The sequence below is a fragment of the Ostrea edulis genome, chromosome 2 (assembly GCF_947568905.1).
Source record: "Ostrea edulis chromosome 2, xbOstEdul1.1, whole genome shotgun sequence".
Classification (NCBI taxonomy): domain Eukaryota; kingdom Metazoa; phylum Mollusca; class Bivalvia; order Ostreida; family Ostreidae; genus Ostrea; species Ostrea edulis.
The window spans coordinates 60,385,080-60,396,512 of NC_079165.1; the positions used below are offsets into that span (position 1 = coordinate 60,385,080).

The 11,433-nt window shown below is 35.0% G+C and overlaps 1 long non-coding RNA gene across 1 annotated transcript; it reads right to left on the minus strand.

Annotated features, from left to right (window-relative positions):
• Positions 1 to 2,716: 2,716 nt before the first annotated feature.
• On the minus strand, positions 2,717 to 4,194 carry LOC125670635 (uncharacterized). The gene is made up of 3 exons (XR_008800098.1): positions 3,992 to 4,194; positions 3,103 to 3,280; positions 2,717 to 2,994 (listed from the first exon to the last, which is right to left on the minus strand). It is a non-coding gene; the product is annotated as an uncharacterized LOC125670635 (long non-coding RNA).
• Positions 4,195 to 11,433: the final 7,239 nt, after the last annotated feature.

Genomic DNA, 11,433 nt, shown 5'->3' on the forward strand with positions numbered 1-11,433 from the left:
CATGTTAAGGAATTTCTGAATATATCGATAAAAATTCGGCTGGTTACCCGCATGGACCTAAACTTTTATTCACAAGTAGGGTCTCTTGCTGATTTCCAAAAATAAAGTGTTACGTGATATTCAACTGACGTCACGGGAAATAACCATGAGGGGAATGTACGGTAGCTCAGTCACAGTCAACATATGGGTAGTATCGTTTCGGTGTTTAACCGTAACAAGTATAATGATACCTGTAAATTTGAGGTGCAATTTCACCCCATGATTATTGTGCATTTTACTATGGAAGCCCTTAACCTAGTTGCGTAGAGAAGCGGAGCGGATCGTAAACCCTTGGCTATCGAAGATGCGTATTCATATTCATGACTTATTCAGCTCTTGCTTTGCAATTTGAGCAACACATTTCTGCTGCTACTTGGTGCTGACCATCGAAACCAAAATAGTTCAGTATGAATGATCTTAGACAAGTATGAAGTTTGACAAATTGGCTTATTGTGGATTCTAATCCTTTACGATTGCTTGCAATATCATTTTTATTGTAATACAATATTGCTTTTGCTTTTTGTCCACTGCGACCAGCCCTACCAACCTCTTGCACATATTTTTCAATACTGGTTGGTGGTCGCATATGAATAATTCTTGAAACTGAGGGTGAATTTAGCCCCATCCCAAGTGCCACACTTGCAAACACTAATCTTAGCTTTGGATTTTTCAGAGAAAGTTCAGCCACAATGTGCAGTTTCATTTCTTCAGAATAATCCTTATGGTACTGGCCAAAAATCCTATTTTCAGGAATGTTCTCACCTTCCGGGTAGTAAGCTTGCTCACCTAGTATGTGTTGGCAATACATGTAACTGTAGCGTATGGCCTCCAAGTTGTCACAATATACAATTGTGACAGGCAATTTGAGCTTGAGACTCTCAAACTCCTCACAAATATCTTGCAAGATTTCATTATATTTCTCATATTTCTTTATGTTAGGTAGCCTTTCACGTATTTCGTAAAATATGTTTGTCCTATCTGTATTTTGAATGACCACAGCAGGCTTGTCAAATTCTAAAATACTACAGAGCTGCTGGATATCCTTTGGTGTTGCTGTTGCTGTCAGTGCCAAGTGTGGCACATGACAAAAGATACCTGATAGTTGTCCCAGCTTTGAAAAAGCTGTTCGAAATTCTTTTCCCCTAAAAAAAAAAGAGGTTTTTTTTAAATGGCTTGTCTTTAGGTCACCAGAGTTAACTCAGGTGACCTATAGGGCCACACAGTCTCGCTTCCGGTGGAGAACTTCCGGAGACAAGCACACATTTCTCAGCATAGCAATAGACTGTGAATTGGCTTATTTAAGTTAAAAGAAACGATCATAACTTTTTATTCGTGTTTGCGTGTTGTCAACTTGGTTTACGGCGAACATGTAAGATGTCCAGGATCCTATCTACTCCAGGTGTGGGTTGGCGAAAAAACGAGGAAAACAATGCAGGTACTAATGTAAACAATCGATGTCAAAACACTTATTTACACGTTTTCCCTGTATTTCACGAATAAATATTTCGTAAATATACATTTACAGAGATGACTAAAAACAACAGAAGCAATAGCTATTTAAGGACGGTGTGAAGGATAAAGACCCCCCCCCCCCCCCTCTTCACCATTTAACAGCTGTTTTATAAAATAGCTTCGACTTTCATATAGTGGCGGATTGTTAGCCCTCCCCCTTTTCTTCCGCCACAAAGGCATTACTGGCATATGTAGATGAAAACTCCAGATTTGGCACCCACAATGGTTGAGTATTTTGGCTAATACTTCATAACTTGATTTTTACAACAAGTTGTGGGGGGTATACTGGAATCGGGTTGTCCGTCTGTCTGTCCGTCCGTCCGTCTGTAGACGCAATGGTTTCCGGGCACTGGACATCGAAGTAGTAATATGGTTTCCGGGCTCTAAAGCGTTATCCTTTCCACCTACAGTCACCATATCATACATATGGACTACCCATGGGATGAAGATGTTCCCTATTGATTTTGGGGTCAAAAGATCAAAGGTCAAGTGCACTGGACATTGAAGTAGCAATATGGTTTCCGGGCTCTAAAGCGTTATCCTTTCCACCTACAGTCACCATATCATACATATGGACACCCATGGGATGAAGATGTTCCCTATCGATTTTGGGGTCAAAAGGTCAAAGGTCACGCACACTGGACATCGAAGTAGCAATATGGTTCGGTTTGTCATGCCATTTGTTTTTTACACTCAGAAAAGAGGTAGTTTATACCTATTACCAACACTCTTTGGGAGATTGGGGTAAGCGGGGGGTATTCTTAGTGAGCATTGCTCACAGTACCTCTTGTTTGTAACAGTTGTGCAGATGCAGAAAAATATGCTTGAATCTAACAATGGAAGGGATGTGTAATTCTTCATTTCCATATATTTAACTGAACTCTGCAGTTTTATTTCCATAATGCATTTATTATTTCCTTGTACACTATTCTTCTTTGCTATTTACAGTGATTTTTTTTAAATTTCAGTTTATTTGAAGATAATGGGCCTACTGCTTGGTGGTTTATTGGATTGTGAAAAGTGACACTGGATTAACGAATTACCAGAGCAATTCATTCCAGGGCAGATTATGAAAACTGCTTTACTCTTGTTGATTTTAATATCTTATGATATACAAATACAGATTAAGTATTAAAAATAAAATAAAAGTCTTCAACACCATGTATTTTCTTTTCATACAATTTAATGTAGATACTTATGTACATAAGTCAAGCCTACGTTTAATTGATTTTTCCTCTAGAGTGGTAGTATTTGATCATTTATGACACACAAATTGTACAATATATTCTTGGCAATGACATGAGATTACAAGTCTATCAATAGCTAGTGCCTGTCTTGTGGTTATGAAGTAGATGGAGAATCATGGCTTGAAATCAGGTCCTTCACAGTAGACCCACCAAGTCGATGGGTACAGATGGTCAGGAACCAGTTTCCAATGCATTGCTGTTGAAGATTGAAACAGAATAATCTTATAAAATGCTGACATAAAAAAGAAGCACCTATTTATAAGAAACCCAATCTTATGATATACAGTATATTGACATTTCTTACATGTAAAGCTTAGCAGTAACCCATCAAAATGTGATTACCTGTTGTTGACAATTCGGTTATCTGCACAGTGCAAGGAATAGAGCCCATCCTTTTTGGTTTGTTGAGCCCGAGGTGGTACAGACTTAAGATCTTACATCAATGATTGTTTGACATCTGTTTTCAAGACATTCCTATACATCTAATAATTGAAATGAATACATTTTGAAAAGTAGAATTTTAAAAAGTTATATAATTATGAGGTTTTCAATTATGATAATAATATTGCTTAATATGAATATAATATTTGCACACTCTCACTATAATAAATCACTAGTTTGTCTTCATTTTATAAACAAAGATCAAACAAATGTACTGGGATCAAGACAGTTTTATAATACAAATACATAATATATATATATACATTTTCCCCTTTAATTATTTGTTAGCTTTCTTCAATTATATTTTACTGATATTTGCTATCACTTATCTATTCTTTGTGTAAATACAAAAACATAGAGAATAATGCCAGCTGTGCAGTGATTTGTTCTTTCTTATGCCCATTCACAAAATTTTATGGATTGTGCTGTTTTCCATGATTATTGATGTTACCAATTATGATCTAAACATATAAATTAAGTTAGTTGAGTCAGTCACCTTTATAGTAGTTTTCTTTAGGAGTAACTGAATACTGATATGCATACTCAGGGTTTGACAATAACTGTAACCTGCTAGCCGCGGATAATTTTAATTCATGTTGAAATTTGGCGGGGGGGGGGGGGGGGGGATGTATGGTTTTTCTTACCTTTAAAACTTCATCACATAGCTTTTAGAATTATTGGAAGTAAAAAATTAGTTTCTTGTTAATTAAAATCTATATATATATCTCTCAAAAGACTAAAATTTAACATACCGTAACAGCTGACTCTGTAGCTTCAGTCTCGCATGGAACCTTGAGCTTCGTGTTTTACCACAGACATAGTACATCTCTTTTACGTAAGTAATCTTAACAACATATCTTAATGAACAGTTATTCAAGGTTTGATACTAAAAATTTTGTTCCCAATATGTAATATCCCCAGTATAAGATCGAAAACGTCATCGCACTATGTATCGTGTGACTCTCGACATGTTTGTTTATCTCCAGAAACGAAATCTCGCGAAGTCTCGCCGAACACTGTGCAGCCCTATTGCAATCGGTTGTCGTCCGTCATCGTGCGTCATCTGTCGTGCGTTAACAATTGAACATTTTTAACTTCTTGATAACTACCAGTCCAATTCTTTTCAAATTTGGTATGAGGTATCTTTGGGACAAGGGGGACATAAATTGTAAATTTCAGGTCTCCAGCACCCCTGGGGCCTTACGGGAGGGACAAAAAGTGCCCAAAATTGACCAATTTTCATAAATCTTCTCAAGAACCACACACATGTAAGAAAAACTAAATGCATAGTAGAGCAGGAAAGCCTCTACCAAAATTGTAAATTTCATGATCCCCGGGGTAGGGGTTTTGACCCCATGGTAGGGCCAAAGTTGGTATATAGCTGAAAGCTCAAGTGAGCTTTTCTGATCGCCTGTTGTCCGTCATCTGCCTGTGAACTTTTCACGTTTTCGACTTCTTCTCCAGAAACTACTGTATTAGAATTTAGCTTAGATATTCAGAACAGGAATTTTTTTCTGGATTTCAGACCCCTTGGGAGTAGTGATACTTTTAACTATTACACATGTGACCGATAAGGCCTGTGGGCCTCTTGTTACTTAAATGTTAACATTATTGATACGAGTCGTAATCATGTTCAAATATGCATATGTAATTCGACCTGTGGTTGAAACTGTATGATGAATTGATGATTATATGCTGTGGCCATTTGTATTCTAAATAATGTAATTGTGATTAAAAACAGAATAAATTTGCTATTAATTTTGATATTGACTTATTGTTATATTCTTAAAATAATAGTGTACCATTCTGAAATCATGTGGACTTCATCAATTACTGTGCAGCAGACATTGTCCTGGTATTGCTTACTCCTAAGTATTTTGCCAATATTCCTATTCTCTGTCACTGTCTCAGGGTGGGCATATATCAGATGGTAATTCCCCTTCTGAAAGTCACTCATTGATACACTTGAGTATGCATTTGTTTCACCATCAGCATCCTCATCTCTGAAGGACAATTTTGCAGATAATTAAGCCTTCATGATAAAAAAAAAAACAACCAAGGAATGGATATAATTTGCATTATACATTAGGGTTAGGGTCAATTAGATATGAATGTAATTAATTGAATTACAATTACTTTGAAGTACACTTCATTAAATTACGTTTACTGCACGCATTTTACAACTTACAATTACTTTGATAAAATAATTAATTAATTGAATTACACATTACATTTAAATGTCAGAAGTGCAATGGATGTACTTGGACTTCAACTTTTATGTCCCCCGAGTTAGGAGGAACAAATCAAAGTGCTTTAAAATGCATGCCATCCTGGACTTTGATGTTTCCATGTTTTATTCATGGTACTGTTATGTCTGTCCCTCCCTGAATAGAATTAACCATGCCTCATCTGGGGACAGATACTGGTAAGGTGACCAGGTGTCTATAATTATTTGCTTTGGCAATATCAACAGATATTGATAGGGGATTCCTTTTAATAAGGACAATACACAGAGAAAGGAGATTTAATACTGTGTATCCAATATCATCTAGTATATGTACATTATTTTTTTTTTTAAATTATGTTTTAATCATCAATAAGTTATTGTCTTCAGGAAAATACATTTATTTAAATCATTTATAAGTAAATAGGGAGTATAAACAAGATAACAAAAAAAAAGGTATTAAAAGTATATGGTAAAATAAGAATAAATGTAATTTAAAAAATACGTACAGTTTAAATGGAATTAGGTGACATTTTTTTAATGTAATTTTAAAATTAAATTACAACTATCTGTGATTGAAGAATTGCTCAATTACAAAATTTGTCAATAATTACATTCAATTACAACTACTTTTTTTTCATAAATTGTTATTTTCATTTAAATTACACAAAGAGATACATGAAAATCAATCTCGCATAAAGCCTTTAGAAGAGGGACAAAAATTTAAGAGTAATGTGCACCCCTGAGGTGAGATCAGGTGCCTATACTGAGTGTTGGAATGAAACAGAACCTTTCATCAAGCTCAATGTCATAAAAAGTGTAATTTGCATTTATTTATTTATTATTATTATATGTTAGCGAAAAATCATAACATTATGATTAACACGATTTTCTGAGAAACGACCATACCTTGCAGAATTGAAAGTGAAACAATGGCCACCTGTTCCTTCAATATTGAGAAACATAGCTTTAATTCCTTTTATGCACAACTGCCTAACTTGGTCCTGCATGATAGAATTAATCGGAGACACAATCAAAACAATCATAGGCATTGACTTTTCGAATTTCCTCTGCATCAGATACGGCAACAGCTGAAAAATTATGCTCTTCCCGTAGCCAGTCGGCAACACTGCTAACGTATCTTTCCCTTCATAAATACATCTCAAAGTTTCAGTTTGTTTGTCACGCAAATCAAACGAAATACCCATACAAGACTTGGCATACATTATGTCGTCTGTAAAACCCATAGCTATCGATCAGCTGTTGTTGTTTACAACTTTTCTTAATGTGTTTTGTGATGAAACTGCAATGCAATAACAATTGAAATGAAGAGGAAAACTCTTATTTTATATAATTCTTATGATATCTCTTTAATAAACAATGCGATTAAAAAAAAATAAGTGGACTTTATAAAATACGAACACAGCGTTATCCGGTCAAGATTATTACGCCGACCGGTTCACAATGCATCAAATTCACGGTAGCAGGTCGTTCCGTCCCACAGTCGGTCCGTCCCTAGTCGATCCGTCCCACGGTCGATTCGGCCCATTTTGCTTAGTCGATCCAGCCCCTCCAATTTTTTTTTATCAAAGATATAATAAATGAATAATTACTTAAGACAAAGGTTCAGTAGATTTATAGCGCAGACTGCCCAGTAGGGCCCCTGCTATTAGATAACTGCCGAAGTTAGATGTGTAAATAAAATTGTTTATTTAGGATAAATTTTTGTTTGAAGTGCGATGGTTATGAAAATGTGTGCTCATTAACTATTGTAGAAACATCGTTATTTAAATATGTATAGCAATCAATGTAAATGTGTGTCCCCTGTCTACTGATCATTGTGAAAACACCTGAGTGAAAACAGTTTTATAACTGCATTGTTGTGCAACCTTTGGTCATTAATTACGAGCTTACAGTAACCTAACTATTCTTTGTATTCAAAATGAAGCCCACTTTATCGAATATTGTGATGTGTATAATGATCTTTGAAAAAGCTGTCAAATATCAAAACGGCATATTATTGTCATCCTACCTGATGACAGAAGATATCAGTGGCACACACACCATGAAGATGAAATACGCAGATGAATTAAACTAATTCAGTACTGTAAATAGCTTGGAAAAAGGTAATTATTTTTTCTGGGCCGGATCGACTAGGGGACGTATTAACTAGGGGACGGATAGTCTAGGGACGGATCGGTAATGGGACGAATCGACTAAGGGACGGATTGATAATGGGACGGAACGTCTAGAAAGCCAAATTCACTCATGGATGCCATCGTATTACATCCGAGATCTATGTCGAGTGCGCGAGACATTCAAGGAGTTCCGATTGGGAGGATCGAGGCCTCATTACGTCACCTACGAATGAGCAAAGGGGGACTTAGCCTAGGTCACGCAAGCCGTTTGACTTCCCACTAGAACACTGCATTGACAAACGTGTAGGTGACCTAGACTAAGGAGGACTTTCATTATTAATCCGTCCCTTAGTCGATTCGTCCCATTACCGATCCGTCCCTAGACTATCCGCAAGAAATTCTTGAAAAATATCACGACATTTTGGCTTTTCATTACTTGTCAGAAAAATTACTTCCGACCTTGTTTGAGAAAGTGTTTCATCCAAGACTCAGAAATTCCAAAATTCCTCATCTTTGGAAAAATAATTTCTGCAAGGCAATGAATAATAAAATAAAGCTTATTGGGGACTGACGAGTTTCAAAATTGCCTCAGTTAATTGAACGGTTAAAGGAGATTCAGGAGTGTCAATTGAAGGATGTCAGAGGGGAACTCCATGGCAGGGGTAATTTTGAACTGGCCTCACCTGCCAAACATCTTTTTGTACCCCATGAGGCTTGGATTGGAATGAGTGAAGAGCAGAGGAAAAAATGGATGAATAATTTTTTTAAAATTCCATCCACCATCAAACACCCAGTCATCAACAGACGGGTCACTTACCATTCCATCCACTGCCCGCATTGCAAAAAAACCGGGACAAGTAAAAAGAGTCAGAAATGCAAAAACCACCTCCATTCCGAAACAAAAAGCTTAAAATTCCTGTAGCCTCATCCCAGTAATAAATTGGAAGAAAAGGTTAATTATCAGGCGTATTCCTCCCCCACTTGACGGGTGTGTGCAGGAATATTGCTTGGTTAGGCAGGGTGTAATTTGTCATGTTTTGTCTAGAAAAATTTATGTTCCTTTAATGATAATATGCTCGAATATTTTTATGCAGTTGTGTAAAAATATTTCCTAGAAAAACATACATATGAAGAAAAAAATAAAATAAAAAGGGGCCTTATGTAGAACCACGTCCATGTCGTGGGTCCTGGAAACACATTTATGTGGCTAAGAGTTCTACTCATTTAATGTAGTGTATCAGAATTTTGTATATATAACTTTAAAAATATGTTTTTATTTTAGATATACAATATATTATACATGTGAATGAAAGGGAAAAAAACCCACCAGGATATGTTTACAAAACAGTCGCATCCTAGTGTAGAAATTAAAGAATAAGTAAAAGCTAAGAAAATGCACTCATATTGTGAAAAAAAAATTGAGCATTCTGTATAAAACAACATGATATAGATATTTCAAAGAATAACAGAATGAAATAAATAAAATAAATTAACACAGAAACTTTATAGTTTTGTAATTTAATATGTTTATAAAACTTTTATTTACCAACCTAGATTTCATAATTATAAATGCATAAAAATAAAAACATAATTTTAAAGTTATATACAAAATTCTGATATACTTCATACGTATATATAAATTCTTATTCAGTTTTTGTACTTAATTAGTTATTGAAGCACTATGTACAGAAATATGTGCAGATGTGTCGTTGTTTATATCTATAATCAATCGTGGTGAACATCTACGTGAACTTCTACAAAGACATTCAAAGAATTTTTTTCCATACATTATATATCCAAAATATGTGTTCTTAAACAAAACTAGATTAGAATGTCAAAAATATTCGTGGGCCTTAGACCTTGTACATAGGTGATACGCTGTTAGTAAGAGTTATCGTTCTTTGATTTTGTAAACGATCAAAATAACCTCTAAAATCATTATTTCTCTTTTTCCCCCTACAAATTATGTTTAAACAGTGATAATCTATACATATATGTTTTAAAACACATTCAAAATATCGTATTTAATGGTGGGACTTGTTTTCCTCCGTGGGACTCATGTGGGACTTATTTTCTCCGTGGGACTTGTTTTAGTATGACCCATTGCCATGGTAAGCGGTAAATGTAGTACGACCCAAACCCGAATGCCGAAAGTCCCGGATAGCGATTTTTTTTCGAGTTTTCTCTCTTAATGCTGCATGTAATAACATATAATTTGCAGAGGTTACTGTTTGTAACCTAGGTACATAAAAAACATCAATTTTTTCTGAGAATTCTTCTACAAAAGTACCAAACTAGAGTTTTCACCTGCCAAAAAGCGGTAAATCTAGTACGTTTTATAAATGTCGGAACCCAAACACGGTCGAAGACACTGACCGATTCCCACAGCCCTTTGTAAATACTGGTATCACACCGGTAATTGTCCAATTAAAATGAACTTGGGTTCATTAGTCAATTGTAGTTCCATATATTTAAAGAAATATTTTTTTTCCTTGCGCGATTTTTCTCATTTCCTCTTCTTCTTTTCTCTTAATTTTTGTACCCCTGATTAGGAAATTTTGTGTAATGTGTAGAAATAATCAAGTGTATACAAAGGAACTATTTGCTGTTGGTAGCTGAGACTACTTCCTGAGGTGCACTCCGGCTGTTTACACACATGTGAAAAACACGTGGATTTGAGGGTAGTCTTGTTTGCGGGTAATGTTTTTCGAAAATGCCGCGTAGGGTATTGTTTTTCTGGTGTCGGCAGACGAGATAGGTAACATAGAACGTGTCTGACTGCGTTATTCGGCATCAATTTTGTAAACTGATTTTTAATGATTTTTTCCCCTCTATAGTAATATATAGTGAAAATAATTACCGGTGTGATACCTTGTACTGGTGGGCGGTAAATCTAGTACTGCCGACTCCCGACTGTCCCGGATTGCGATGTTTTATAGATTATATTAAAACCGGCTAACAGAATAACTTCATATTTCTTGGGAACAATCTTTATGTCCAAATTGATTCATACAATTAAAAAAAACAACAATATTAATAGGTATAAATACTTAAACTGGAGATGCAGCATACTCAAAAGCGGTAAATCTAGTACTGTGTTTTAAATGCCAAAACCGAAAACGGACATTCTTCATTCTATGCATGATTTTACGAAGAGAATGGTGTTTTTTAAACGATATTAAACAAATCTTTGTATCTAACAAGAAGTATTGTTTTCTTTTTCACAGTTATTATACTTATATATACAGGTATTTATGATCAAAGCATGGTACAATCTAAAATAGCGATCACATGTTCAATTAATACTTTTGATATGTGCAGTTATCACCTCATCTGCGTCAGTGATATCGACAAGAAAGATAAAATTTAATCAGGATTATTCCAGTGACTGTACATCTTAATGAAAGTGGACAAAAGAAACTCTTCTTCTGTGTAAGAACTGCTGTATTGTCAACAAAGTTCCATTAATTCGAGATACCATTAAAATGCAAAGTTTTTTTAATTAATAAAATTTCTCATTATTAGTCATTGTTTTGTCTCTCTAAATTATGGCAGAACTCTTAGCCACATAAATTATGTGTTTCCAGGCTCTACGACGTGGACGTGGTTCTACCTCAGAGCCCTTATTTTTTCTTATTTTTTATTTTTTGTTGTTGTAATTTCTGAATTTAATTACACATGTTACAGAATGTCTATGAAGAAATCCATTTAACATATTACCCGATTTGTTATATTTTTAAAGTCAAAATAAAGTTCTGTTTTTAATTTTCGCAAATATTTTTAAAAATCACAGATTTTTTAATTTTCAAGATATCATATGATGTAATAAAAA